Source organism: Haematobia irritans, chromosome 2, assembly GCF_050003625.1.
Source record: "Haematobia irritans isolate KBUSLIRL chromosome 2, ASM5000362v1, whole genome shotgun sequence".
Classification (NCBI taxonomy): Eukaryota; Metazoa; Arthropoda; class Insecta; order Diptera; family Muscidae; genus Haematobia; species Haematobia irritans.
Genome location: NC_134398.1, coordinates 45,807,970 through 45,835,786, shown reverse-complemented (window position 1 = coordinate 45,835,786; position 27,817 = coordinate 45,807,970). Strand labels below are relative to the sequence as shown.

The 27,817-nt window shown below is 33.7% G+C and overlaps 1 protein-coding gene across 1 annotated transcript in view; it reads right to left on the bottom strand.

Annotated features, from left to right (window-relative positions):
• The window catches only part of Ance-3 (angiotensin-converting enzyme Ance-3), a 438,035-nt gene that overhangs the window by 178,810 nt on the left and 231,408 nt on the right, over positions 1-27,817 (bottom strand). The gene's annotated exons all lie outside the window — the stretch shown is intronic.

The following is a 27,817-nucleotide window of genomic DNA, read 5'->3' as shown; positions in this document are numbered from 1 at the left end:
TGGGAGATGTATCTAAATCTGAACAGATTTCAACCAAATTTGGCACGCATAGCTACAATGCTAATTCTACTCCCTGTGCAAAATTTCAATTAAATCGCAGTAAAGGATTGGCCACTGTTATCATATGAGTGTCAATCGGGCGAACGATATATATGGGAGCTATATCTAAATCGGAACCGATTCTATAAAATTTGGCACACTTGACTACACTACTAATTGTACTTCTAGTGCAAAATTTCTACCGAATTGGGGTAAAACTCTGGCTTCTGGGACCGTATTAGTCCATATCGGGCTAAAGATATATATGGGAGCTATATCTAAATCTGAACCGATTTCAATAAAATTTGGCACACTTGACTATAGTACTAATTGTTCTTCTTGTGCAAGCAAATTAGGGTAGAACGCTGGCTTCTGGGGCCGTATTAGTCCATATCGGGCGAAAGATATATATGGGAGCTATATCTAAATCTGAACCGATTTCAATAAAATTTGTCAAACTTTACTATAGTACTAATTGTTCTTCTTGTGCAAAATTTTAAGCAAATTAGGGTAAAACTCTGTCTTCTGGGGCCATATAAGTCCATATCGGGCGAAATATATATATATGGGAGTTGTATCTAAATCTGAACCGATTTCTTCCGAAATCAATAGGGTTCTATTCTGACCCAAAACACATACTTGTGCCAAATTTGAAGTCGATTGGACTAAAACTGCGACCTAGACTTTGATTACAAAAAAGTGCTCACGGACAGACGGACATGGCTATATCGACTCAGGAACCCACCGTGAGCACATTTTCCAAAGACACCATGTGGCTATCTCGTCTCCTTCTGGGTGTTGCAAACATATGCACTAACTTATAAAGGGTGATTCTTTTGAGGTTAGGATTTTCATGCATTAGTATTTGACAGATCACGTGGGATTTCAGACATGGTGTCAAAGAGAAAGATGCTCAGTATGCTTTGACATTTCATCATGAATAGACTTACTAACGAGCAACGCTTGCAAATCATTGAATTTTATTACCAAAATCAGTGTTCGGTTCGAAATGTGTTTCGCGCTTTACGTCCGATTTATGGTCTACATAATCGACCAAGTGAGCAAACAATTAATGCGATTGTGACCAAGTTTCGCACTCAGTTTACTTTATTGGACATTAAACCAACCACACGAATGCGTACAGTGCGTACAGAAGAGAATATTGCGTCTGTTTCTGAGAGTGTTGCTGAAGACCGTGAAATGTCGATTCGTCGCCGTTCGCAGCAATTGGGTTTGTGTTATTCGACCACATGGAAGATTTTACGCAAAGATCTTGGTGTAAAACCGTATAAAATACAGCTCGTGCAAGAACTGAAGCCGAACGATCTGCCACAACGTCGAATTTTCAGTGAATGGGCCCTAGAAAAGTTGGCAGAAAATCCGCTTTTTTATCGACATTTCTGGTTGAATGGCTACGTAAATAAGCAAAATTGCCGCATTTGGAGTGAAGAGCAACCAGAAGCCGTTCAAGAACTGCCCATGCATCCCGAAAAATGCACTGTTTGGTGTGGTTTGTACGCTGGTGGAATCATTGGACCGTATTTTTTCAAAGATGCTGTTGGACGCAACGTTACGGTGAATGGCGATCGCTATCGTTCGATGCTAACAAACTTTTTGTTGCCAAAAATGGAAGAACTGAACTTGGTTGACATGTGGTTTCAACAAGATGGCGCTATATGCCACACAGCTCGCGATTCTATGGCCATTTTGAGGGAAAACTTCGGAGAACAATTCATCTCAAGAAATGGACCGGTAAGTTGGCCACCAAGATCATGCGATTTGACGCCTTTAGACTATTTTTTGTGGGGCTACGTCAAGTCTAAAGTCTACAGAAATAAGCCAGCAACTATTCCAGCTTTGGAAGACAACATTTCCGAAGAAATTCGGGCTATTCCGGCCGAAATGCTCGAAAAAGTTGCCCAAAATTGGACTTTCCGAATGGACCACCTAAGACGCAGACGCGGTCAACATTTAAATGAAATTATCTTCAAAAAGTAAATGTCATGGACCAATCTAACGTTTCAAATAAAGAACCGATGAGATTTTGCAAATTTTAGGCGTTTTTTTTTTTTTAAAAAGTTATCAAGCTCTTAACAAATCACCCTTTATCAGGCTCACTTAGACTATTCAGTCCATTGTGATACCACAGTGGTGAACTTCTCTCTTATCATTGAGTGCTGCACGATTCAATGACAAGGGACCTCCTTTTTATAGCCGAGTCCGAACGGCGTTCCACATTCCAGTGAAACCACTTAGAGAAGGTTTGAAACCCTCAGAAATGTCACCAGCATTACTAAGGTGGGATAATCCACCGCTGAAAAACTTTTTGGTGTTCGGTCTTAGCAGGAATCGAACCCACGACCTTGTGTATGCAAGGCGGGCATACTAACCATTGCACCACAGTGGCTCCCATTTATTGCCCTAACATTACAGTTTTTATACCCTCCACCATAGGATGGGGGTATATTAACTTTGTCATTCCGTTTGTAACACATCGAAATATTGCTCTAAGACCCCATAAAGTATATATATTCTGGGTCGTGGTGAAATTCTGAGTCGATCTAAGCATGTCCGTCCGTCCGTCCGTCCGTCTGTCCGTCTGTCCGGCTGTCCGTCCGTCTGTGGAAATCACGCTAACTTCCGAACGAAACAAGCTATCGACTTGAAACTTGGCACAAGTAGTTGTTATTAATGTAGGTCGGATGGTATTGAAAATGGGCCATATCGGACCACGTTTACGTATAGCCCCCATATAAACCGATCCCCAAATTTGGCTTGGGGAGCCTCCCGGAGCAGCAAAATTCATCCGATCCGGTTGAAATTTGGTACGTGGTCTTAGTATACGGTCTCTAACAACCATGCAAAAATTGGTCCATATCGGTCCATAATTATATATAGCCACCATATAAACCGATCCCCAGATTTGACCTCCGGAGCCTCTTGGAGGGGCAAAATTCATCCGATCCGATTGAAATTTGGTACCTGATGTAAGTATATGGTCTCTAACAACCATGCAAAAATTGGTCCATATCGGTCCATATAAACCGATCCCCAGATTTGACCACCGGAGCCTCTTGGAGGAGCAAAATTCATCCGATCCGGTTGAAATTTAGTACGTGGTCTTAGTATGCGGTTTTTAACAATCATGCAAAAATTGGTCCATATCGGTCCATAATTATATATAGCCCCCATATAAACCGATCCCCAGATTTGACCTCCGGAGCCTCTTGGAGGGGCAAAATTCATCCGATCCGGTTGAAATTTGGTACCTGATGTTAGTTTACGGCCTATAATAACCATGCAAAAATTGGTCCATATCGGTCCATAATTGTATATAGCCCCCATATAAACCGATCCCCAGATTTGACCTCCGGAGCCTCTTGGAAGAGCAAAATTCGTCCGATCCAGTTGAAATTTGGTACATTTTGTCAATATATGGCCTCTAATAGCCATGTAAAAATTGGTCCATATCGGTCTTTAGTTATATATAGCCGATGACTTATTACACAAAAATTGGTCCATATCGCCAAAAATAATCTACCAAAACTTTATTTCCATAGAAAATTTTGTCAAATTTTATTACTATAGAAAGTTTTGTCAAAATTTCATTTCTATAGAAAGTTTTGTCAAAAGTTTATTTCTATAGAAATGTTTGTCAAAATTTTATTTCTATAGAAAATTTTGTAAAAAATTTATTTCTGTAGAAAATTTTGTCAACATTTTATTTCTATACAAAATTTTGTCAAAATTTCATTTCTATACAAAATTTTGTCAACATTTTATTTCTATAGAAATTTTTGTCATAATTGTATTGCTATAGAAAATTCTATAAACAATTTTGTCAAAATTTTATTTCTATAGAAAATTTTGTCAAGGTTTCATTTCTATAGAAAATTTTGTCAAAATTTTATTTCTATAGAAAATTTTGTCAAACTAGATTATATACGTATTTAATCGGCCTTTTTTTGTTTAATATATACCCCGTATGGGCTAACTTACAATTTAGAAGACAGTGTTAAAAAGTTTTACGATACCTTGCCATCGGCAAGTGTTATCGCAACCCAAGTAATTCGATTGTGGATGACAGCCTTTAGTAGAATTTCCTACGCAATCCATGGTGGAGGGTACATAAGATTCGGCCTGGCCGAACTTACGGCCGTATATACTTGTTTTTTTTCAGATGATGTAGAAAATTCTAAATGTAGCTCAAAATGAAAGGACGACAGATTTCCACATGGGTTGTAAAAACTACTGATTCTAATTATTACGCAAAACATTGATTCCCATGTAAGTATTCGTTGTGGTAGTGTGATCACATATTAAAGTGACCCATTAGTCTACGAGCCTAAGTTCCATCGTCATTTGAATAATTCCGTGGAGCCCCCTTGTTTGAAAACCTTAGTTTTCATATTGAGCTTTAGCTCTAAGACCGTACTACAATATATAATTAAAATAGTAATAAAGTAAACCTATGTAATATTGAGTATCGTATTTATTTGAAGAGGAGTAACTTACCGCCTTTCGAACAAAAATAATTTTTGCGGAACTTACCTAAAAACAAAGAAAAAATATTAATGTAAATACATGAAATAATTTATAGCAAAGGAAATCAAATTTATCATAATCTCTTCCTAAATACATAGATCAGTTTTATTAAAAGAGATAATGAAAAATTTCAAACAAAAATTAAAAAAATCTTCTCAGAGTTTAATGCTAGCAAATATATCCTGATATAATACAGTCTAAAAAAAAATATCAACAAAACTATAAATTTCATAAGACCACCTTGAAATTTGCCGGTCACAACGTTACTTGCAACAAAGATTGCTCACGAAAAAGCCCACAGATTTTTAATACATAAATAATTTTATATTTATATTGTCAAAGTTTAATTCAAGTTCTCAGTTTTGAATGCATTGAAAAGAAAAGTGAGCCAAGAACTTCGATAAATACGGAACTGATGGAGCACAAAAAGGCTGGTAGCTACAACGCCTACATCCATGTAATATGAAGGTGTTGCTGATCTAACGCCTTTTTATTAACATTCTGGCTCTGTCTAAAAACGAATGTCCAACTATCAACGAATATGCATGTGTTCGGGGCAAACCCAATATAAAAACGAATTCAGACATGAGACAAACTGGAAGATTTATATAACATCTGTTGCAATATTAAATAAAAAAAGACAAATAACAGAAAATTCACAGAATAAATCATTGTTGATAACCCAAAAGTGCTGAAACGAAAATAAGAGGCTATAAATGATACCACACATATGCAATTGTGTACAGTAATACGATATAATAAAAAAAATACAGAGGAAACCAATGCTAATTGAATTATGTTAAATCAAAATAAAATAAAATATTTAGTGGTTACCAGCACAGTTTCTTTTTTTTATATTAATTTTGCATTTACTATAAATTTAGTATAAGTTATAAATAAAATATAATAAAATAACATAACATAAAATGAAATAAAACAAATTAAAACACGAATGAGATATATAAAATAAACTAAAATAAAATTAAATTATATATAATATAATAATAAAAAAATTAAATAAAGTACAATAAAATAATACAAAACTAGAATTCATTTCAATTTATATAAATAGAAATAAATTACATAAAAAGAAAACAAATTTAGTTAAATTAGCATTAAAAAATTAATGATATATATAAATAAAATTAAATTAAATAAAATACAATACAATAAAATAAAATTTAAAAAATATAAAACAAAGTACAGTAAAATAATATACAAATAAAATAAATTTAATATAATAACATATAGTGCTGTTAGTTCAACAAAGTTTGTCTCCCTTGTATTAAGAGGCTAGCAACTAAAACTTTTGACAATTAAATTAACGTCACAATATAATGTCAACCCCAACCTTCAATGAGCAAATCGGTCAACTGTGGTCCAATTTTCAAAAAGTCCGACAAAGGGGAAATCCCCTCCGCGACCAGGTGTCAAAAAATTAAGTACCTATTTTAACCACATGAACCCCCCTACGATCTCTGAAACACTAACAAACAATCAAACAAATAAGTAAACATAGATTGAATTTTATGTATATAGAGAGATAGATATTAAATAAACTAAAATAAAATAATATTAAATAAAATATAATATAATAAAAAATTAAATTAAATTAAAATAATATAAAATAAAAACAAGTATATACGGTCGCAAGTTCGGCCAGGCCGAATCTTATGTACCCACCACCATGGTTTGCGTAGAAACTTCTACGAAAGACTGTCATCCACAATCGAATTACTTGGGTTGTGGTATCTTAAAACTTCTTAACATCGTTTTCTAAATTGTGATTTAGTCCATACATGGTATATATTAGACAAAAAGTTATGTATAGTTAAGTCTACAAATAATTACGAATCGATATGGACTTTTGTACGCAGAGAGCCAGAATTGAAATATGGGGGTCGCTTATATGGGGGCTATATACAATTATGAACTTGATATGGACCAATTTTTGTGTGATTGGGGATCGATTTATCTGAGGGCCATATATAACTATAGACCGATATGGACCTAGTTAGGCCTGGTAGTTAACGACCATATACTAGCACAATGTACCAAATTTCAACTCACTCGGATGAAATTTGCTCCTCCAAAAGGTTCCAAAACCAAATCTCGGGATCGGTTTATATGGGGCTATGTACGATTATGGAGTGATATGGACCACTTTTGGCATGGTTGTTAAATATCATATACTACCACCACGTACCAAATTTCAAGCAGATCGGATGAATTTTGCTTCTCCAAAAGGCACCGGAGGTCAAATCTGGGGATCGGTTTATATGGAAGCTATATCTAATTATGGACTGATAGGAACCAATTCCTGCATGGTTGTTGGATACCATATACTAACATCACGTACCAAATTTCAACCGAATGGGAAGAATTTTGCTCTTCCAAGGGGCTCTGGAGGTCAAATCTGGGGATCGGTTTATATGGGGGCTATATATAATTATGAACCGATGTGGACCAATTTTTGCATGGTTGTTAGAGACCATATACTAACATCACGTACCAAATTTCAGCCGGATCGGATGAAATTTGCTTCTCTTAGAGGCCTCGCAAGCCAAATCGGGGGATCGGTTTATATAAGGGCTATATATAATTATGGACCGATGTGGACCAATTTTTGCATGGTTGTTAGAGACCATATACTAACACCATGTACCAAATTTCAGCAGGATCGGATGAAATTTGCTTCTCTTAGAGGCCTCTCAAGCCAAATCGGGGGATCGGTTTATATGGGGGCTATATATAATTATGGACCGATGTGAACCAATTTTTGCATGGTTGTTAGAGACCATATACTGACACCATGTACCAAATTTCAGCCGGATCGGATGAAATTTGCTTCTCTTAGGGGCCTCGCAAGCCAAATCGGGGGATCGGTTTATATGGGGGCTATATATAATTATGGACCGATGTGGACCAATTTTTGCATGGTTGTTAGAGACCATATGCTAACACCATGTACCAAATTTCAGCCGGATCGGATGAAATTTGCTTCTCTTAGTGGCCTCGCAAGCCAAATCGGGGGATCGGTTTATATGGGGGCTATATATAATTATGGACCGATGTGGACCAATTTTTGCATGGTTGTTAGAGACCATATACTAACACCATGTACCAAATTTCAGCCGGATCGGATGAAATTTGCTTCTCTTAGAGGCCTCGCAAGCCAAGTTTTGGGGTCCGTTTATATGGGGGCTATACGTAAAAGTGGACCGATATGGCCCATTTGCAATACCATCCGACCTACATCAATAACAATTACTTGTGCCAAGTTTCAAGCCGATAGCTTGTTTCGTTCGGAAGATAGCGTGATTTCAACAGACGGACGGACGGACGGACGGACATGCTCAGATCGACTCAGAATTTCACCACGACCCAGAATATATATACTTTATGGGGTCTTAGAGCAATATTTCGATGTGTTACAAACGGAATGACAAAGTTAATATACCCCCCATCCTATGGTGGTGGGTATAAAAATAAATATAGTACAATAAAATAATACAAAAATAGAATTAATTTAATTTAATATAAATTGAAATAAACTACATAAAATGAAAACGAATTTAATTAAACTAACATTAATATATAATAAAATTAAATAAATAAAATTAAAAAATAAAATAATACAATTAAATAAAATATAATATTATATAATAAATAAATTAAATTAAAAAAAATAAAATTAAGACAAATAAAATAAATTTAATATAATAATAAATAGTGCTTTTAGTTCAGTTGTCTCCCCTTATTTAAAACACTGTATTAAGAGGCTAGCCACTAAGACTTTTTGACAATTAAATTAACATCACAATTTCCACCAAAAACAAAAAAACGACACCCAACAACTACAGCAACGGCAGCAACATTAAATGTTGTTGACTTCTTATTTTCTGTTGTTCCTTGGGAATTATGTCGTCATGAATATGTGTTTGTGTATGTGGTCTAAACCACTCTTAGTTGCTCTAGCCACAGCCTCTACATGGACGTATCACCGAATCTGTGGATTTTGTAATAGAAAATCATAATGTTGTGCAAGTTCTATTTTCCATTCAGTTTTAGTCTCAGACTCAATGACTGACACCAAAGCTCACTTTGTTTATTAGGGTATTTTACACCCTCATCTATTGTAATTTTTGTTTTGTATTTTATTGTTTTTTGCAAGGTTTGCAAAGACTTAATTTTCTCATCCCATCACATATCTATGTTCATGTTGGTGGTATCTCTTGCAGTTTGTGTCTGTCTTATTTTTAATTTCTGCATAAGGAAAATTAACGTGTGAAAATCTAAGTATTGTTGTTAATTTTGATTTATTTATATTCATATATTAAGAAATACACGTTCGTTTGGCATTATTTGCCGCCAAAGAGCAAAATCCAAAACTGTGTGCTAGTAGAGACAGCGTCACAGACAAAAGATTTAAGACACATGCACCATCATCTATGCACCATATAAATGTAAGTGATAGCGCTACGTTTGGTTTATTAGCAAAATGGGAATGTGCATAAATAGGTTACGATGGAAATAAACAAACAAGCCGACAAAAAAAAAACTTTTCGTCAAATGGCAAATGTCAAACATAGCCAATTACATAATAACCTCATTTGTTATAAACCAATAATAAAAAATACCATTAATAAAAATAATAAAGCACATTAAATGCAATGCATTTTTCTGTTTTTTGTTTTCGTTTTGCTAAAATTCACTTAAGAAATACTTGGCTTGTGTTTGATAGAAATTTTTGCGTTTGTATTTACAATGATCATGATTAGAATCCCCATAAATATGTTGGAAAAACTGTTTTGTCATAACAATGATATGATCTTATTGTGCCATATATAGCCACTGGGTAGGGAGACATACCAAACGGTGGTACGATAAGCATTTTAATGAAGTCCCCAAGCTCAAACCATAGAAAACCTAAAACGTACATTAAACAAATGCCCATGGAGACTAACATGTAATTTAATGGAAGATAGATTTGTTAAAAAGGCCATACATTAGATTCTGGAACATGACGAAAAGTATGAACGCATCCAGCACACCCATTTCCATGGCACGTCCGATGTAAATAGACTAGAAGTGTATAAAATCTTAAATACCCTTGCCTCACTTTCTATGGTGTTAAAATGAGAAATTGAATGTCTCACAAAGTGACATTTCAACTGGCGCTTCAGAGAGATTTTGCAACAATGTTTGATGATAATAAACATATAAAAATATATGTAGTGTCCCGTGATGAAGACGCGATGAAAATCAATTCCATTCAAATTGAAATGTGGGGTTAAAAAACGTAATAATGACTGGAGAGCAAATAAATAACGCCTCGAGCATCCGTTCTTTCAGTATAAATTAGCAACGATAATGTTAAGAGAAACGTCTTTACTATCAAGTTATTCCATTGCAAAAGACTCCCACATACTCGTATGTATGTAGCCGATGTTTGACTTTAACCTTTCAAGCGAACTATTTTCCCAATTTACTGATCCTCATTAAAACAAGGCCCAGCGTCCTAATAATTGCGTCCCACAAGTCTGAGCTCAAAGCCCGCAACTCTTTGTCACTCCAAATGACAGGAGTCAACAGGGCTATGACAAAAAAATTACTAATATGTATTGCTACCAACTTCAGGTTGCTATCATTTCTAAACCGGTCGCCTATCAGCTGACAAAGTTATTCGTTATATCTGACTGGAAATCCATAAGTGGCTATCGCAAGAAACCTCCGGTACTTAAATGTGAATTAATCTTTTCTTTTTATTGTCATTGCTCGTTGCCGTGATACTTCCGATGTTGCATTGCTTGCAAAAAGAAGACGAACAAGTGTATTCGGCCGTAAGTTCGGCAAGGCCGAATCTTATGTACCCTCCACCATGGATTGCGTTGAAACTTCTACTAAAGACGGTCATCCACAATTAAATTACTTGGCCGATGGCAAGGCATCTTAAAACTTCTTAACATCATCTTCTAAATTGTAAGTTAGTCCATGCGGGATTTATGTATTCAGTTCTTGACCAGTATATATAGGGAAGAAATAATTACGAACCGATATGAACTTTTGTGCGGTAATTACACTGAAAAAAAATATTGTCGTGAAGCCAAAGATTTCAGGTCCTTAAAATACGAATGCAAATTTTGCTTAGCATAGAAGACGCATTTCTCTAATATAAAGTTTTTTTCCTTGTCCAAAAGTCGATAAACTTGTCAACGAAGTCGTATTGTCCCTATAATTAAGTGATTTGACTTGAAAATGGATATCATAACATGAAAGAAAAAAAATTTTGGCTAAGGTCAACTTGACTATAATAATTTATAAAAATTCTTTAAAATTATTGAAATTGTCTTTAAATTTGTAGTCTTTTTGCATCTTGACTACAAAGCAAAAAACACTTTATTTTAAAGACGTTTTTTACTTGAAACATAGCATAATTTCTACTGGAAGTCGAGTCTGAATTTGAAAATAAAGTTGTCATTAACTCGTTTTTAATGGACTGTGATAGCATACGAAGATAAAAAGCTAAAAACGAAAACTTAAAATTTGCTTCCTAGAAGCAAGTACACAAAACCTAAATTTAAAAGAGAATTGTGTCTTTAAAGTATCCTTACTTGTATTCTCCGCTTCTTTGGCTCGGAATCAATACGAAAATTTTTAAAGTAAAGTCAAAATCTTTGGAACCGGGCACTCTTTGTTTTTCAGTGTATGGATCTAAATCCTTTGGAGTTTTGGAGAGTAAGGTTGTGACTAAAATATACGAAAGTTTCAATAATCACACGAATCACTTTCGTGCAGCATGTGATAGCTTTGTCGGACATTTGAATGTCCTAAAGACAGTATTGTAGCTCTGGGCACACTGAAAAAATATTTACGTGATATAAAAGATTACGCAACCGAAATTTTTGATTGAGAAATCTACAAAATATTAAGGACTATTTTTTTTTAAATAATGTTTATATTCTTTACTTCAAAAATGTTTTTTTTTTTCATTACATTTAGAACACAAATTTTGTAAATTTGGGTCAATCCGTTAAAGTCACATGTCTTTAAACTAAGGCTAATTTTCTTTAAAGTACAGAAACACATTTTTGATTTAAAGAAATTATACTTAAATTAACTGAAATATTGAAACCATTATAGTTTGGATTTTTAAACTGACATTTGTGTGTACGTGAGTACATTTATTAATAAACTGCGAAAGAGACTGAACATTTTATAAATGAGATCTGTATCCTAATTTTAATTTTATTTTATTTAAAGCCAGATAGGTCGCTAAAAAATTTCTTTATTTTAAAGAAGCCGCATCTTTGGCTCGGAATCAATATCAAAATCCTTAAGGGAAGGTCAAAATCTTTGGATTCAAGTAAACTTTTTTTTTTTTTTGAGTGCAGTCAAACATTTCAACGGCACATCATGGACATTCCAAAAGGACTCAGCACCATCGCTCTAAGCACGAGTAAACCAAAAATGACTTAAAAAGGAAGTTCCTCGCTTCATATCTACCGCATTCATATCGGGGAGCCACCGTTGTGCAATGGTTAGCATGCCCGCCTTGCATATACAAGGTCGTGGGTTCGATTCCTGCTACGACCGAACACCAAAAAATTTTTTCATCGGTGGATTATCCCACCTCAGTAATGCTGGTGACATTTCTGAGGGTTTCAAAGCTTCTCTAAGTGGTTTCACTGGAATATGGAACGCCGTTCGGACTCGGCTATAAAAAGGAGGTGGTGGAGAGGAGAATTGTGTCTTAAAAGTATCCTTACTTGTATTTTCCGCTTCTTTGGCTCAGGATCAATACCAAAATTTTTAAAGTAAAGACAAAATCTTTGGAACCCGGCATGCTTTTTTTTCAGTGTTATATATCAGTCAAACTGTGCAATTAAATATTTAGTAGTGAAAATTATTACAAATCCTAACAGATCCAGAAACAAATTAGTATGACATACATGTTTTTGACCATCAATACATTGGCAAACTAATTTATTTGATACTAATCTCATTAATTAAAACGGTATTGCATTGAGCATAATACTTAACAAAAGTCTTAAAGGTATTTTTAGTTTACATTTCAATCAAAGACCATGATCTTAATTAAAATGAACAAGTAATTTCAACACCTGTGCATATAACGAGGCAGAATATAGCCACCGAAACATTTTTTTTCGACAGATGATGAATTATATATAGAGCGCTAGAATCATTCAAAAAAATTAACAAAAATAAAAAAAAACTAGAACAATAAACAAGTTTAAATTCGATTCATAAAATAAATGGAAAATTTTGTAGCTTTAGAATAAGAATCAAATTAGCGTTGAAACAATGTGTGAATGGTGAATAGTAATTTTATAAATTTTGACAATTGTATTGTTCTTTTTTTTTGGGGGGGAAGATTCTTATGGTCTACTAAAGAGCAGATTCATGAATTATAAACTTTAACATATTCTTGTTAACAAAGAAAGAAAGAGAGAGAGAGAGAGAGAGAGAGAGCGAAAGAGATGCATGGGAAGAGAGCTAGAGACCTCATTATAGCTACGTGATTCACAGCTATATTTCTCTTTGTGTCTTAAGTCTTTTGTTTTAGCCATTGATCGTTTCATCCATCTAATCCACACAATTCTAAACTAAAATACGGAAATCAAAAATGTTTCAAATCTTATTGTAATATCAGAGACAAAGTGAAAGGATGTTATTTTTTTGTGTTTGATCTGGTTTTTATTTTTTTAAATATGTCTTACTAAGACTGTTTGATTTTATAGCTTAATTGTAGATGGTAAACTTTTATTGTTGCACTTTGGCTAATGCTAACAGTACCACTCCCTGATGTTAGCATTTGAACAAGCAAATTAACCACGTTATAAACATATAAGAGAATGATTATTATATAATACTCAAAAATATAGAAAAATCCAAGCTTTCCTTGGCAAAAGCAAGAAAAACTTGAGAAAAAAAAATCACAAATGCAGCAACCACAAAATATGTGCTGAAATTGTTACACCAAAAGTGTAACATAAGACAATAGCTGGTACAAACTTAAAGAAGTCTAAACAAACAGATCTATAATTTCGTACTCTAGGTAAATGGCAACAAACAAAATCCATCCATTCCAAAGGTAGTCTTTCTGTACACCAACAACAATAATAATTCAAATATATATTTTTTTGGGATTAGAAACTTAAGGTTTCTGGACTTACATAATAATTGAAAAACAATAACGGTGAAAGATAATCATATTACTCGATTAAGCAAAAAAAAACAAAAACAACACGAAACGAAACATACACAAGGACCATATGCCTACATGTGTATATTAGCCAGCCAACCACATGTTACAGGCGATAATGATGGAGAAGCCAAAAAAAGCATAGTGAACATTAAAACTATCACATCGCTTGTAACTATCATACAATAAAATATATCAATTGCTACCTCTTCATATTCGAACCGCAATAAATCATAAAAAAACTGTTTGTAGCTCCATAAAGATATCAAAGCAATTATGACATTTGAAACCTCCTCAGTATGGGGTGTCTTTAATTTTTATGTACACTGCAAAAAGAATGGAGAGCAAAAAAATGGTAGTTTTTCTAAACGCACACCTTTTAAAGCATTTCCAAAAAGGTACACCCATAAATGTTTTTTTATTTTAACTACACAGGAAGGTATTTTAATTACATTTTTTTAAAACTCGTTTTTATGTTAAATATTATTTTTTTCAAATATTTTCAGATATTTTTTTTTCAAATATTTTAAACACAATAAAATTAAAAAAAGTCTAAAACACTTACTATTTAGTCAAAAAAAGTGCAAAAGCAAAATTAATTTTTTTTAAATATTTGAGCTCGTAGCTCACATACGGATACAAAAAGATTGACGACTTCATACACATACTTAGAGAAGTCTATTTTAACAAAAATATGCAATCAGCTTATCCATTGGTAAGGGCTTTCAACAATGGCTCATTATAAATATTAGCATATAAAACAGTTATTACCAAATCTAAATCTATATGTATTAAGAGTTTACAATTAGTAAATTTCATATATACATACGCTGAAAAAAATGAAAAAAATGAAAAAATGTTTATGAAAGATTATATAATACCATATTAATGACAAATTTCTTTAACCCTTTCACTACCGAAATAAACTTAATGTTAAAAACTTTTATTTTTCTTCTATTTTTACTTGTACCAACAACATGTAGAACAAAAATTGTAATTTTGAAAACCTACCTCAATTACTTCAAGATCTATATGAGCTTGTTCTGTAAACTTGATTCTTGAATTGTGACCAAATGGCCTTACGAAAATAAGCGCTATTTGGCCTAAAATATCTTCCAAAGTGTGAGAAAAAATACAAAAACGAACCCGAAAAAGTATCGGCTATAGTTTTTGTATAAAAGTCAATTTACTAGAAACATTGTCTCACAAGATTGTCTCACATTTTTGTATTTTTCGTTTATTGTTTAAGAAGTTTATAAAAAAGTATTTTAGACCTCACCAATATGGACAATATTTATAACTTATTTAGATTAAAGCCTCTACTTTAAAACAACATCGATAAGTAAATCGCAATTAAGTGGGAAAATAGAGTTTGGTGTCTTTTTCGAATGTCCTTCTAAGTGGACATCGGTAGTGAAAGGGTTAATATAAAGAAATTTTAATTAAAAGAAATTTTATAATCTTTGATTTAAAAATTTCCTTCTTTAAGTTTAGAACAAGAATCTTTGAAATCCGCGTCTCTCTTTCATTATCGCATATCTTTGAAGTAAGGCACATTTTCCTTAAAGTAATGAAAAAATGTTTATTTAAAGAAATAATCTTTAAATTAACTGATATATTGAATCTTTGGAATGAAGATAAAAAACTTCAAATAAGACTTATTTTAAGGATTTTAAATTTTTGATTATTTTTTTTAATTAAGAAAACTTTTTTTACTTTGAAGTATAATTTGGATTTTTAAACTGAAATTTATGTGTACATGAATAATTTTGTTAAGATATTACAAAAAGTAAAGTAATATTCAATAGATCAGGTCTGTATAGTAATTTTAATTTTATAGAGCCTAGAGTTAAAGACAGATAACTCTCTTAAAACTATCTTTATTTTAAGGAAGCCGAATATTTGGCTCGAAATAAATACCAAAATCCTTAAGGGAATGTCAAAATCTTTAGATCCATGTACACTTTCTTTTGAGTGTAGCAACGTTTGATTATTCACAAGATTTTATAGGAAGTGTTTTTACATTTTTTATCCTGGGAAATGTTTATTAAAAATTAAACATCACAAAAACGAAATACTGATATCATTTGTTGTAATATCTAGAATAATGTCCCGAAAAATGTATATAGATGAAATAAAATTAATGTAAATAAAAAACAAGTATATACTGCGCTAAGTTCGGTCAGGCCGAATCTTATGTATCCTCCACCATGGATTGCATAGTAACTTCTACTAAAGATTGTCATCCACAATCGAATTACTTGGGCAAGGTATCTTAAAACTTCTTAAACTTAAGAAGCTTTAAGATACTTAAGTTAGTCCATACGGGGTATATATTAAACCAAAAAGGCCGATTTAATACGTATATAATTCAGTTTGACAAAATTTTCTATAGAAATAAGCCGGCTATCAATGTAAAACCTTTTTTCGGAGGGTTCAAGTGTTGTTTATAGTTGGGTTTAATAAACTGCCTGAATTTATTCTGATAATTGGTTGATAGTTTTGCTGCAAGTAGAGGATGCTGATGAGGAATGTGGTAATTCCGAAACGTGCGTCCATCCAACCATCTAGCAGTCTATAGGGCTTTGCCTAAATAAATTTGACAAACATTCTTTTCCTCTGTTGGTTAAGCTACACTTGTAGTTTAGTCAATGTATGGTTTTAAGCTGCAATAAAAAACAACAACAATGCTTAAAGAACAAAACCAACAATAACAAAACAAAAAGAATGAAATAAAATTTTGACAAAATTTTCTATAGAAATAAAATTTTGACCACATTTTCTATAGAAATAAAATTTTGACAAAAATTTTCTATAGAAATAAAATTTTGACATAATTTTTAATAGAAATAAAAATTTGACAACATTTTCTATAGCAATAAAATTTGCACAAAATTTTCTATAGAAATAAAATGTTGATAAAATTTTCTATAGAAACTAAATTTTGACAAACTTTTCTATAGAAACAAAATTTTGACAAAATTTTCTATAGAAATAAAATTTTGACAAAATTTTCTATAGAAATAATAAAAATAAAAATTTTGGTAGATTATTTTCGGCGATATGGACCAATTTTTGTGTGATTTTCGGGATCGGCCGAATATCACTATAGACCGATATGGACCAATTTTGGCATGGTTGTTAGCGGCCATATACTAGCGCAATGTACCAAATTTCAACCGAATCGGATGAATTTTGCTCCTCCAAGAGGTTCCGGATGTCAAATCTAGGGATCGATTTATATGATGATTATATATAAAATGTTGATTTAAGTAACAGTATAAGGCCTTTGTAAGGCTTAGTTACATATGAAAATAAAATAAATTATAAATTATAAAATTATAATAAGGAACCGATATGGACCAATTTTTGTATGGTTGTTAGAGACCATATACAAACACATTTGAACCGGATCGGATGAAATGTGCTCTTCCAAGAGGCTCCGGAGTTCGAATCTGGGGATCGGTTTTTATGGGGGCTATATATAATTATGGACCGATATGGACCAATTTTTGCATGGTTATTAGATACTATATACATCACCATGTACCAAATTTCAACCAGATCGGATGACATTTGCTCCTCCAAGATGCTCCGGAGTTCAAATAAGGGGATCGTTTTATATGGGGACTATATATAATTAAAGGGTGATACGGTCAAAATTTGGTCAATATAAACTTGACGTATTTCTTTCAATTTTGCATTTAAAAACCTGAACACCCCTCATTTTGAAGGTGTGTGTGTAGAATGTTGCTCCTATTTTGATTTTGGAATTCACTCTTCAGTTGTCAAAATGCCGTCCAAGCAAGAAGAGCAGCGTATCAAAATTTTGCTCGCGCATCGCGAAAATCCGAGCTACTCGCACGCAAAGCAGGAAAAATCGCTAAAAGTTGCCAAATCAACCGTTACAAATGTAATTAAAGTTTTTGGGGAACGTTTGTCGACAGCCAGGAAGTCTGGATCGGGGGGAAATTGAAAACCGGAAGCCACTGAGTCGACAAAGAGAGTTGCCGGTAGTTTCAAGCGAAACCCTAACCTCTCTCTCTCCGAGATGCCGCAAATAAGCTGGGTGTATCGTCTACAACCGTGCATCGAGCCAAAAAACGAGCCGGACTATCGACTTACAAGAAGGTAGTGACTCCAAATAGCGATGATAAACAAAATACGACGGCCAAAGCGCGATCCCGGAGGCTGTACACGACGATACTGACGAAGTTTGACTGCGTGGTAATGGACGACGAAACCTACGTCATAGCCGACTACAAGCAGCTTCCGGGACAGGAGTTTTATACGGCAAAAGGAAGGGGAAAGGTAGCAGATATTTTCAAGCACATAAAACTGTCAAAGTTCGCAAAGAAATATCTAGTTTGGCAAGCCATCTGTACCTGTGGCTTGAAAAGCAGCATTTTCATAGCTTCCGGGACTGTCAACCAAGAAATTTACGTGAAAGAGTGTTTGAATAAACGTCTGCTGCCTTTCTTGAAGAAACACGGTTGTTCCGTACAGTTTTGGCCGGGCCAAACCCTCCCAACACGCCAGAGCTCCGCCCAATTGAGAAATACTGGGCTATTGTCAAGCGGAACCTAAAGAAGACCAAAAAAACTGCTAAGGACGAGCAGCAGTTCAAGGCAAACTGGCTTTCTGTGGCGAAGAAGGTGGACAAGGTGGCTGTACAAAATCTGATAGCAGGTGTCAAGCGTGAGGCCCGTTAATTCGGATTTGGAAAAGCGAAAGCCTAACTGAATATTTTTCCTGAATTTTATACTAATTGAACTTGAAAAAGAAATTTAATTTGATTTTTTAAATAAACGATTTCACCGGTTTACACGCGTTTTCCCTTGACCAAATTTTGACCATATCACCCTTTATGGACCGATATGGACCAATTTTAGTATGGTTGTTAAAGACCATAGACTTACACCACGTACCAAATTTAACCGGATCGGATGAATTTCGCTCTTCCAAGAGGCTCCGGAGGTCAAATCAGAGGATCGCTTTATATGGGGACTATATATAATTATTTACCGATATGGACCAATTTTTGCATGGTTGTTAAATACCATAGACTTACACCACGTACCAAATTTCAACCGGATGGGATGAAATTTGCTTCTCTAAGAGGCTCCGCAAGCCAAATCTGGAGGTCGGTTTATGTGTTAATATACCCCCATCCTATGGTAGAGGGTATAATGAATGATTGAGTTCGTAGGTATCAGATAAGCGTTAGGATAACGCTTCAGATAAGCGTTAGAAAAAAGTCAAAAATTATTTATTTGGCAAGATAACATAGCATTTAAGAAGTGGTTAAAATGGTGGACATCTGTTCTATTACAAACCCTTCTTACATTCGTCACTTCTGTGCCAATTTTGTATCACTTACTTATTAAAAAAGATCATTTTCACTACTTTTTTGCTGGGCTACCACACAGATTTTTTTTAATCCGGCCCACTTCGTCTACAAATTTGTTTCCTCCAGCTCAGGATCAAATCAGCCCAAAAAAAATTTCGTTTACTCCTTCTCCAAGATTTCGATGTGGATCGTACCTTGCAAATCGCAAAAAATATTGGTCATCAACTTCGTGCACGTTCGATATGTGAAATCCAATGTTTCGACTCAGTCTTCGGTGTATAGCAGACAAAGACAATTAAGGTTAAAGTGGCAGCTCGATTTATTTTCAGGAACACTTAGACCATTTAGTCCTGTAAACTACAACAAAAGAATATAGTATGACAAAAATGTGAAAGTAGCACCTCAGACCTTCATTTTAACCGCGGCGCTATGATCTTTCTTGTAGTTTTTGCGTTTATTTCGACACATTAAAGTACAAGTAAAACCCCAAGGAATTTTTTCTAATTGAATAACAATTGCTTAGAAAATTCTTTATTTATTGCTCAAAATTTAACATTATTTTCTTAAAAATAAATACATTTTTTTATTAAAACAAAATCAATAATAGTTTTTAAAAATATCTAAATCATATGAAATGCACAAATTTAAAGTTATTTGTTTTAGTGCATTTTTTTTTTTTCATTTATAATGTTTCATTTTTTTGTGATGGCTCACCATGCACGCATGCGCCACTTGCTTCGATGATCCAACAGATGTCGAATTGAAGCCTATCTGAGTGATGGTAATCATAATTTTTCAGCAGCACGTAATCAACACTTTTGACATTTTAATTGAACGGCAGATATACGAGAAGTTTTATGTGTGTAAACGCTATCATTCGTTTAGCATTCAGAAATATGAAGATAAATATATAATTACCTAAATAATCGGCTAATAAATTTAAAATGATTCTGAGGAGACCACACACAAAATGTTTCGTTAGACATAGAATTGCATAAAAAATTAAATACATTTAATGGATTAAAGGATTATAATTAATTGATATATGACTTCTTAGTATTTTATTGTCGTGCATATTTTTTTTAGTATAACGTCACGTCCAGGATGCCAAGGAAGTTAAATATGAATATTGGGGCTATAAATAATTATTAACCAATATAGATAAAATGCATAGTAGTTAGATGACATAAACATAGCAGATCTGATAATTTTGCTCGCCCATAAAGGCAAAGAAGACAAATCGAAGAATCGGTTTATATGGGTGCTATAAATATATAACTATATACCAATTTTCGCATGATTGTTAAAATGCATATACTGTCATTACATATAAGATTTCATTCAGTTCGAACCGATATGGACCAATTGGTGATATTAAATATAGAATTTCAACAAAATCGGATAAAAATTGTGGTCTGAATAGGTTACCGTAATTTTAAATGACGGATGGACGGACATCGCTAGTACTCGACATTGTACTAGTCATGAAAAGTTGACCTCTGGTATTCGATATTTATGGGTAGTTTGAAGCCCTAAACTTGAATTTAAATTTGAATTATGCTGAGGTATTCTCAGCACAGAAAAAACATGTTTTGTTGCCGCATCCATTTAATGCTTATCTAGAATATGTAATTGTCTCGAAAACCATGTATTTTGTCTTTGTAAAAATAGTCTTAGAGCGGAGAAAAATGTATGGTGGCAATAAGCATTTGAATGGTTCTCAAATACCGCAAACATGTTCTATAATTTAAATGATAGAATTTGAGACCATTAAATGGCCGGGAAAATCATATACCGGACCATCAATTTTTTTACTTTTTTTGCAGGGAAAAAGTATTTTTATGGGTTACGTATAGACATGTCTAGAACCATTACATGGCCATAAAGACCATGTACATTTTTTTCGTGACCATTTATTTTTTTTAACTTTTTTGCAGCGAAAAGAATTTTATAAAAGCATTGAGCAGGTACACACGATTTTCATTTTGCGCGTCAGTCGTGTGTTGATTGTTTCTTGGAATGGACGGATAATACGGAATTACTGTGTTTTGTGTTAATTTATTTATTCATAAGTGGCACGTGGTTTTATGTGAACACAAAAAATGGGAAGTGTAATTGAAAAAAATGTACCTGTTTTTTAACTATAATCTTTGCTTCAAAAATATTTTTCATTAAATTTAGAACACAAATTTTTTTGTTCTGCTTTTGGATATATGGTATAATTTATTTTTATTTGCAGTTACATGATGTCTGCGTTGGTACATTTGATGGGCACGAAGTAAATATGGAATGATTACTTATTGTTGAAATTGAACCAAAATAGAGTGTTTAAAAATATGTGATGTTTGCTTGCACGACATTATAAATACAAATAAACAATGAATTAGTTTATAAATAAATAAAAACAAATAAATAAAGTTAATTGTGTGTTTTCTTTTCTCAAGTGGCGTCCTTTTCTCGACGACGAAAAAAGTTTTTTCATAAAGATCAAAACATTTTAGGTTGTGACCATGTTCTTTTAACTGGAAGAAAAACATTTTTGGCGAATACCATAACATTTTAGATCTTGACCATTGTCTTTTAATGGAAACAAATTTTTTTATCAATATAAAAACATTTTAGATGAGGACAATTTTATTTTTCTTAGAACCATGTTCACTGAGCCAACATGGTTGCAGGTGAAAATGTTACATGGTTGCCGCAAAAATAGCTCCTATCATATTATTTTGCTCTTCGAATATGATTGTGACAATCATGTTTCTTCTCTGCGTGTAGTAATCTTTTTATTACAGTTGTTGCCGAACGAATGACATTCGGTTGAAATTTTCAGTCATCTCATTGAGAGATTTTTAGCTGTCGCAGAATTTTCCCCTATCTGCCATACCAAGGCTATCAGCGTGGTCACTTTGATATATTTTTCTCTAAGAAGCACCATGCCTTTTTATTAATGCTCTTCCAATATAATGAAAAGCCACAGTTGTTTTGGCCTCTGTGTATCCGATATTTATGGGTAGTGTGAAGCCCTATATTTTAAAACTTAAATTACGGTGAGAATAGTAAACTTATTAATACAGTTAGTTGTTGCCAAAAGAATGACATTCGGTTGAAATTATCAGTCATCTCATTGAGAGATTTAAAGCTGTCTCAGAATTTTCCCCCAACTGCCAGAGCAACGCCGTCAGCGTGGTCACTTTGATAGTTTTTCTCTAAGGAGCTCTTCCAATATAATGAAAGGGCACAGTTGATTTGGGAGAAACTTTAAATCAATGTCAGTTCTAAGTTCGAGAGCCTCCATCCTCTAAGAATTCTTACGAAGAAAAGAGGAAGGACATTTTTTCAACCGAGTCGGAGGATCTTTCATCTTTGAGAATGAAAACAAATTTATGTCTCCATAAAATGGCTAAGTCAGCTTATCCATAAGGTTCAGTAGATACATGATTTTGGTATTGATTCCGAGCCAAAGAAGCGGAGAATCGAAGTAAGGATACATTTAAGACACGAATTGTTTCAATTTTTAGTTTTACATACTTCATTCCAGGAAAAAACGTTAATTTATGCGTTTTTTTCCAACTGTTTTCTTTATATGCTATCAACCGCATTACATGAACTAGTCAGCTTTATTGAAAGCTCACTATCTTTCAAAGAATACACAATCGTGGCATTTCTAGACATCGAAGGGGCATTCAATAACGTCCATCCGAGCTCGATATTAAATGGACTGACAACTCTGAATGTTGATCCAGGTATACTTAGGCTGTTAGACGAACTTCTAAGGAAGAGACGCATTTAGGCCAAGCAAACATACAAAGGTATGTGAACAGAGGCACTCCTCAAGGAGGAGTTCTATCACCTCTTCTTTGGAATGTTACTATAAACGACCTTCTGGTTTCCCTAGAAAAAGAAAGGATACAAGTGGTGGCATACGCTGATGATGTGGCGCTAGCAGTCAGGGGAAAATCCCCATCAACAGTTAGAGATACTATACAGAGAGCCCTCCGGATGACTGAGAAATGGGCGAAAGATAATGGTCTTGGGGTAAATCCTGCAAAGACAGAACTAGTCATGTACTGCAAAACCCGCAAAACTCCCACGGTAAGACCCATTTCCTTAGGGGGTATTGAAATTCCCTTAGGGAGTGTGCAAAATACCTCGGCGTTATTTTGGACAGGAAGCTGAACTTTAAGATTAATATTGAAGAAAGGGCGAGGAAAGCAACGGTAGCTTTATACTCGTGCAAAAAGGCAATAGGGAAAAAGTGGGGACTAAAACCAAAAATTGTACATTGGCTATACACGGCAGTGGTTAGACCTATAATGCTATATGGTGTTGTAGTCTGGTGGTCGGCACTTCACCAGCCGACAAGTTTAGACAAAATTCAGCGTATGGCGTGCTTGTGTATCTCAGCTGCATTCAGCAAGACAGGAACAAACTCCCTTAATGTCATACTGCATCTATTGCCTTTAGACATTTTGGCCAAACAGTCAGCTGCCACAACGGCTGTGCGGTTGCGCGAGCTATCGCTGTGGTCGGAAAAAAGTTACGGTCACAGTTCGGTCGTCAAAATAATGCCAGATGTGCCTAACGTAGTGGATTATACTTTGGCAGGTCCACTTTTCGACAAAAAGTTTGAGACTCTAATTCCCAACAGTGAGGCGTGGTGTACACGGACCCCGGGGAATAAAAGATATATAGATTTCTACAGTGATGGCTCCAAATTGGATGGCCAAGTGGGTTTCGGAGTATATTCTAAAGATCTGGAACTTCGAATAGCGAAAAGATTACCTGATCACTGTAGTTTTTTTCAGGCTGAAATATTAGCAATAAGAGAAGTGGTGAATTGACTGAGAAGTAATGATCCAAGCAATATTGGCATTAATATATACTCAGACAGTCAACCTGCAATAAAATCCTTGGACTCTGTGTTCCTCAACTCGAAAACGGCCATCGAATGCCGCAAATCTCTCAATGAGATGGCTGAGCAGAACAATATTCACCTAATATGGGTGCCTGGCCATAGGAACATACCGGGGAACTGCAAAGCAGATGAGTAGCATGGCTAGGAACTACCGTACATATTCCAGAGGAACTAGAATCTGTTGGTATGCCTCTGGCTACCTGCAAGCTCTTACTGCGTGAGAAGGCTGTCATGATGGCAAATGTTCGATAGGAGAATTGTAAGGGTTGTAAGGACACCAAGCAAATATGGCCCCATTTAAACTTAAACCGCACACTAGATATCCTAGTGTTCTCGAGACGCCAGTTATCACTCCTGATATCTGCTATAACGGGTCGCTGCCTGATAGGCGACTTTGCAAAAACTATTGGTGCGAAGTATAATGACTATTGTATGAGCTGTCATGATGCGGAGGAAAAGGAATCAATAAAACACCTCTTGTGTGAGTGTCCTGCATTTTGTGTAAGGCGTAAGCAAATTTTAGGGGCATATAGCTTTAGATTACTGGCGGACCTGGAAAACGTTAACTTAAGCAGTCTGCTAATGTTTTTGGGACAATCTGGTTGGTTCAACAGAAGAAAATAATCGAGAAGGTTCAACGGTTAAAACTAGAAGTGCCCAAATGTAATAGGTACTTTTAGTTAATGTGGTATCACAATGGACTGAATAGTCTAAGTGAGCCTGAATCTTAATCGGGCTGCCACTTTAACATAACATACATAACATTCATATGCTATCAGACTCAACTTCTACTGGTATTTATGATATCTTTCAAGTAAAAAGTCTTTAAACTAAAGTGTTGAAAAACATCTCCTATTTTTGAACGCTTTTTTTGCTTTGTAGTAAAGATACAAAAAGTCAACAAATTTAAAGACGGTTTTATTAATTTTGAAATCTTTTTGAGAATTATTAAAGCTATTTTGTCCTTTAGGTTAGGTTAGGTGGCAGCCCGATGTATCAGACTCACTTAGACTATTCAGTCCATTGTGATACCACATTGGTGAACTTCTCTCTTATCTCTGAGTGCTGCCCGATTCCATGTTAAGCTCAATGACAAGGGACCTTCTTTTTATATCCGTGTCCGAACGACGTTCCTTTTCTTTGTCCTTAGTTAAACAAATTTTTCTTTCGTGTAAAGATACCCGTTTTTATGTCGAATCATCTAATTATAAGGACAAACTGACTTGACAATGAACAGTTTGTCGACTTTTGGACAAGGAAAAAAACTTTAAATCTGAGAAATGCATATTCTATGCTAAACAAAATTTGCTTTCGTACACTGAAAAAACAGTGAGCCCACCAGCAAAAAAAACTTTTGGCTAATTTTGAAAATCGCAAGAATGTTCTTAGTGACATAGGAAGTTCATGATGGACGCATTTATAGTAAAATTTACAAATTTAAAGAAATAATGAACTATTTTGTGAGAAATACGAATTTAGTAAATCTGTATGCTTAATTTGTGTATAATTTTTCCCGTTTTTAGTTCATTTAACTAAGGTACGCAAAAAATTATTAGAGTAAACGGAACTTTGTCCAGAAATAATAATTCCTTGAACTAAATTAAAGTTAAATTGTCTTTAGTGAAATAGAGGGTTCATATTTTTTGAGAGTAATTTATTCGTTTTTTCTGCTTTCTTCGTCATTTACTACCACAGCCCTTTAAAGATGGTTTAATGATAATTAAAATTTCCAAATTCAGACTCAATTTCAAATAAAACTGCTATGTTTCAAGTAAAAACGTTTTTGAAATAAAGTGTTGAAAGACAATTTGCACATTTTGAACGCTTTTTAGCTTTGTAGTCAAAATACAAGAAGTCAACAAATTTAAAGATTTTTCAGAATAATCAAACACAAGTTAACATTAGTCTAACAAGACTTTCTTTCATATAAAAACAATAATACTTAAGTCGAGTCACTTAACTATAAGGATAATATGAATTCATTTCAATTGTGTATCGACTTATGGATAAGGAAAAAAACTTTACATCAGATAACTGTATGCTAAGCAAAACTCGCATTTACACAACGGAAATATTTTTTTCAGTGTAAACTCAAAAAAAAAATGAACCCTATATTTCACTAAAGCTGAATAAATTCTATTTTAGTTCATGGAATTATTACGTTCTAACCCTCTAATGCCCAAATTTTTTTGCCAGCTGATTAAATATTTAATGTTAACGACACAAAAGCAAGAAAACGAAACAAGAAAAATGTATGCGGTAAAATTCAGCATATGCTGCAAAGCCTCTTGAACAGATTTTACTAAGGTTTCTTATTATTTTACCCATTTTTTGTTGTCTTAAGGTGGGTTTTACTAAAATCTTACTGATTTTACGAAGCCCGCCTAAAGGCGGGATTGGGCATTAGAGGGTTAAGAAAGTTTCCAGGACTTCAATAATTTTTTGCGTACCCCAGCAAAAAAATTTTGAAGTTCTTCCAAAGGCACAACTTTAAAAGCACTTCCAGAAGATGCACTCCCAATGATGTTCTTTATTTTAACTACTCAGGAAGTTCTTTTAATTCAAATTTTTATAACATCGTTTTTTTCATACTTTTAATGGGTAATTTTAATTTTTTTTTGTTTCAAATAGGTTGAAAACGGAGTAAGAATTCATAAAATCGTACAAATCATTTAAATTTTGTCGAGAAATATTCTAAATCCAATCTGAAAAAATTGCGAATTTTTGAAAATATTTTTCCGACAAGCGTTAGAATCCATTAAAATTTATAAAAAATTATAAAAATTATTTATTTGACAAAAAATCACAGAATTTGTTAATTTACATCCAAAACATTGAATTCGGATCACACCTAAAGAAGTGATGCAAATTCAGTGCAACGGCTGTTGAAAGGGAGGACTTCCGTCCTATGACAAGCCCAAGTTAAATTCATCGCTTCTGCGTCAATTTTGCACCACTTCCAGATCCAAAATGAACATTTTCATTACTTTTTTGGCGACGCTTTTTTTGCTGGGACGTTTAATTAACTAAAACAGAGGAAAAATGAAGATTAACTAAATTCGTGTTTCCCACGAAATAGTTTGGAATTTCTTAAAATTAGTAAATTTTAAGAAATAATCCGCCTGTTTTGAACTTCGTATGGCACTAAAGACAATTTTGGAATTGTTAACTCCATTTTTTCCGTCAAACTAAGAATTTTTTTTAATAATAATTTTTCCTGTCTAATAATTTTTCCTGAATTTGTCGAAAAATTATTTTCTTATTTTTTGTGAAATCGGCGTGACATCTACGTTTCTAATGCAGTTTAGTTCAAATTTTCTCAAATTAATCGAATTTTTCTAAAAAAAAAAAATCTTTCCTGGTGGGTTCACTGTTTTTTCAGTATAACATTCGATTTTTTTATTCAAAAATTATAATTCATCTTGCATATATGTGTTAATAAAACTTAAAAGTATTCAAAATTTCTATTTCAAAATATTAATAACTTTATATTTCATAATTTTATTTTTATAATTAAAATAATTTATTTATACGTTTTTATGCTTTACTGTTAACAACTGTTAACAAACTATTTAAAAATTTTATCAATTCAGATTCACAACTCATAGCCACCACAATTCCTTACAAATATATTGAGCATACGTTTATGGGCCAAGACAAGACACCATCAACACATTCGTCCATAACAAATAAACATATCGGTGAAATCACATGTATACACAGATACTGTACATGAACAACT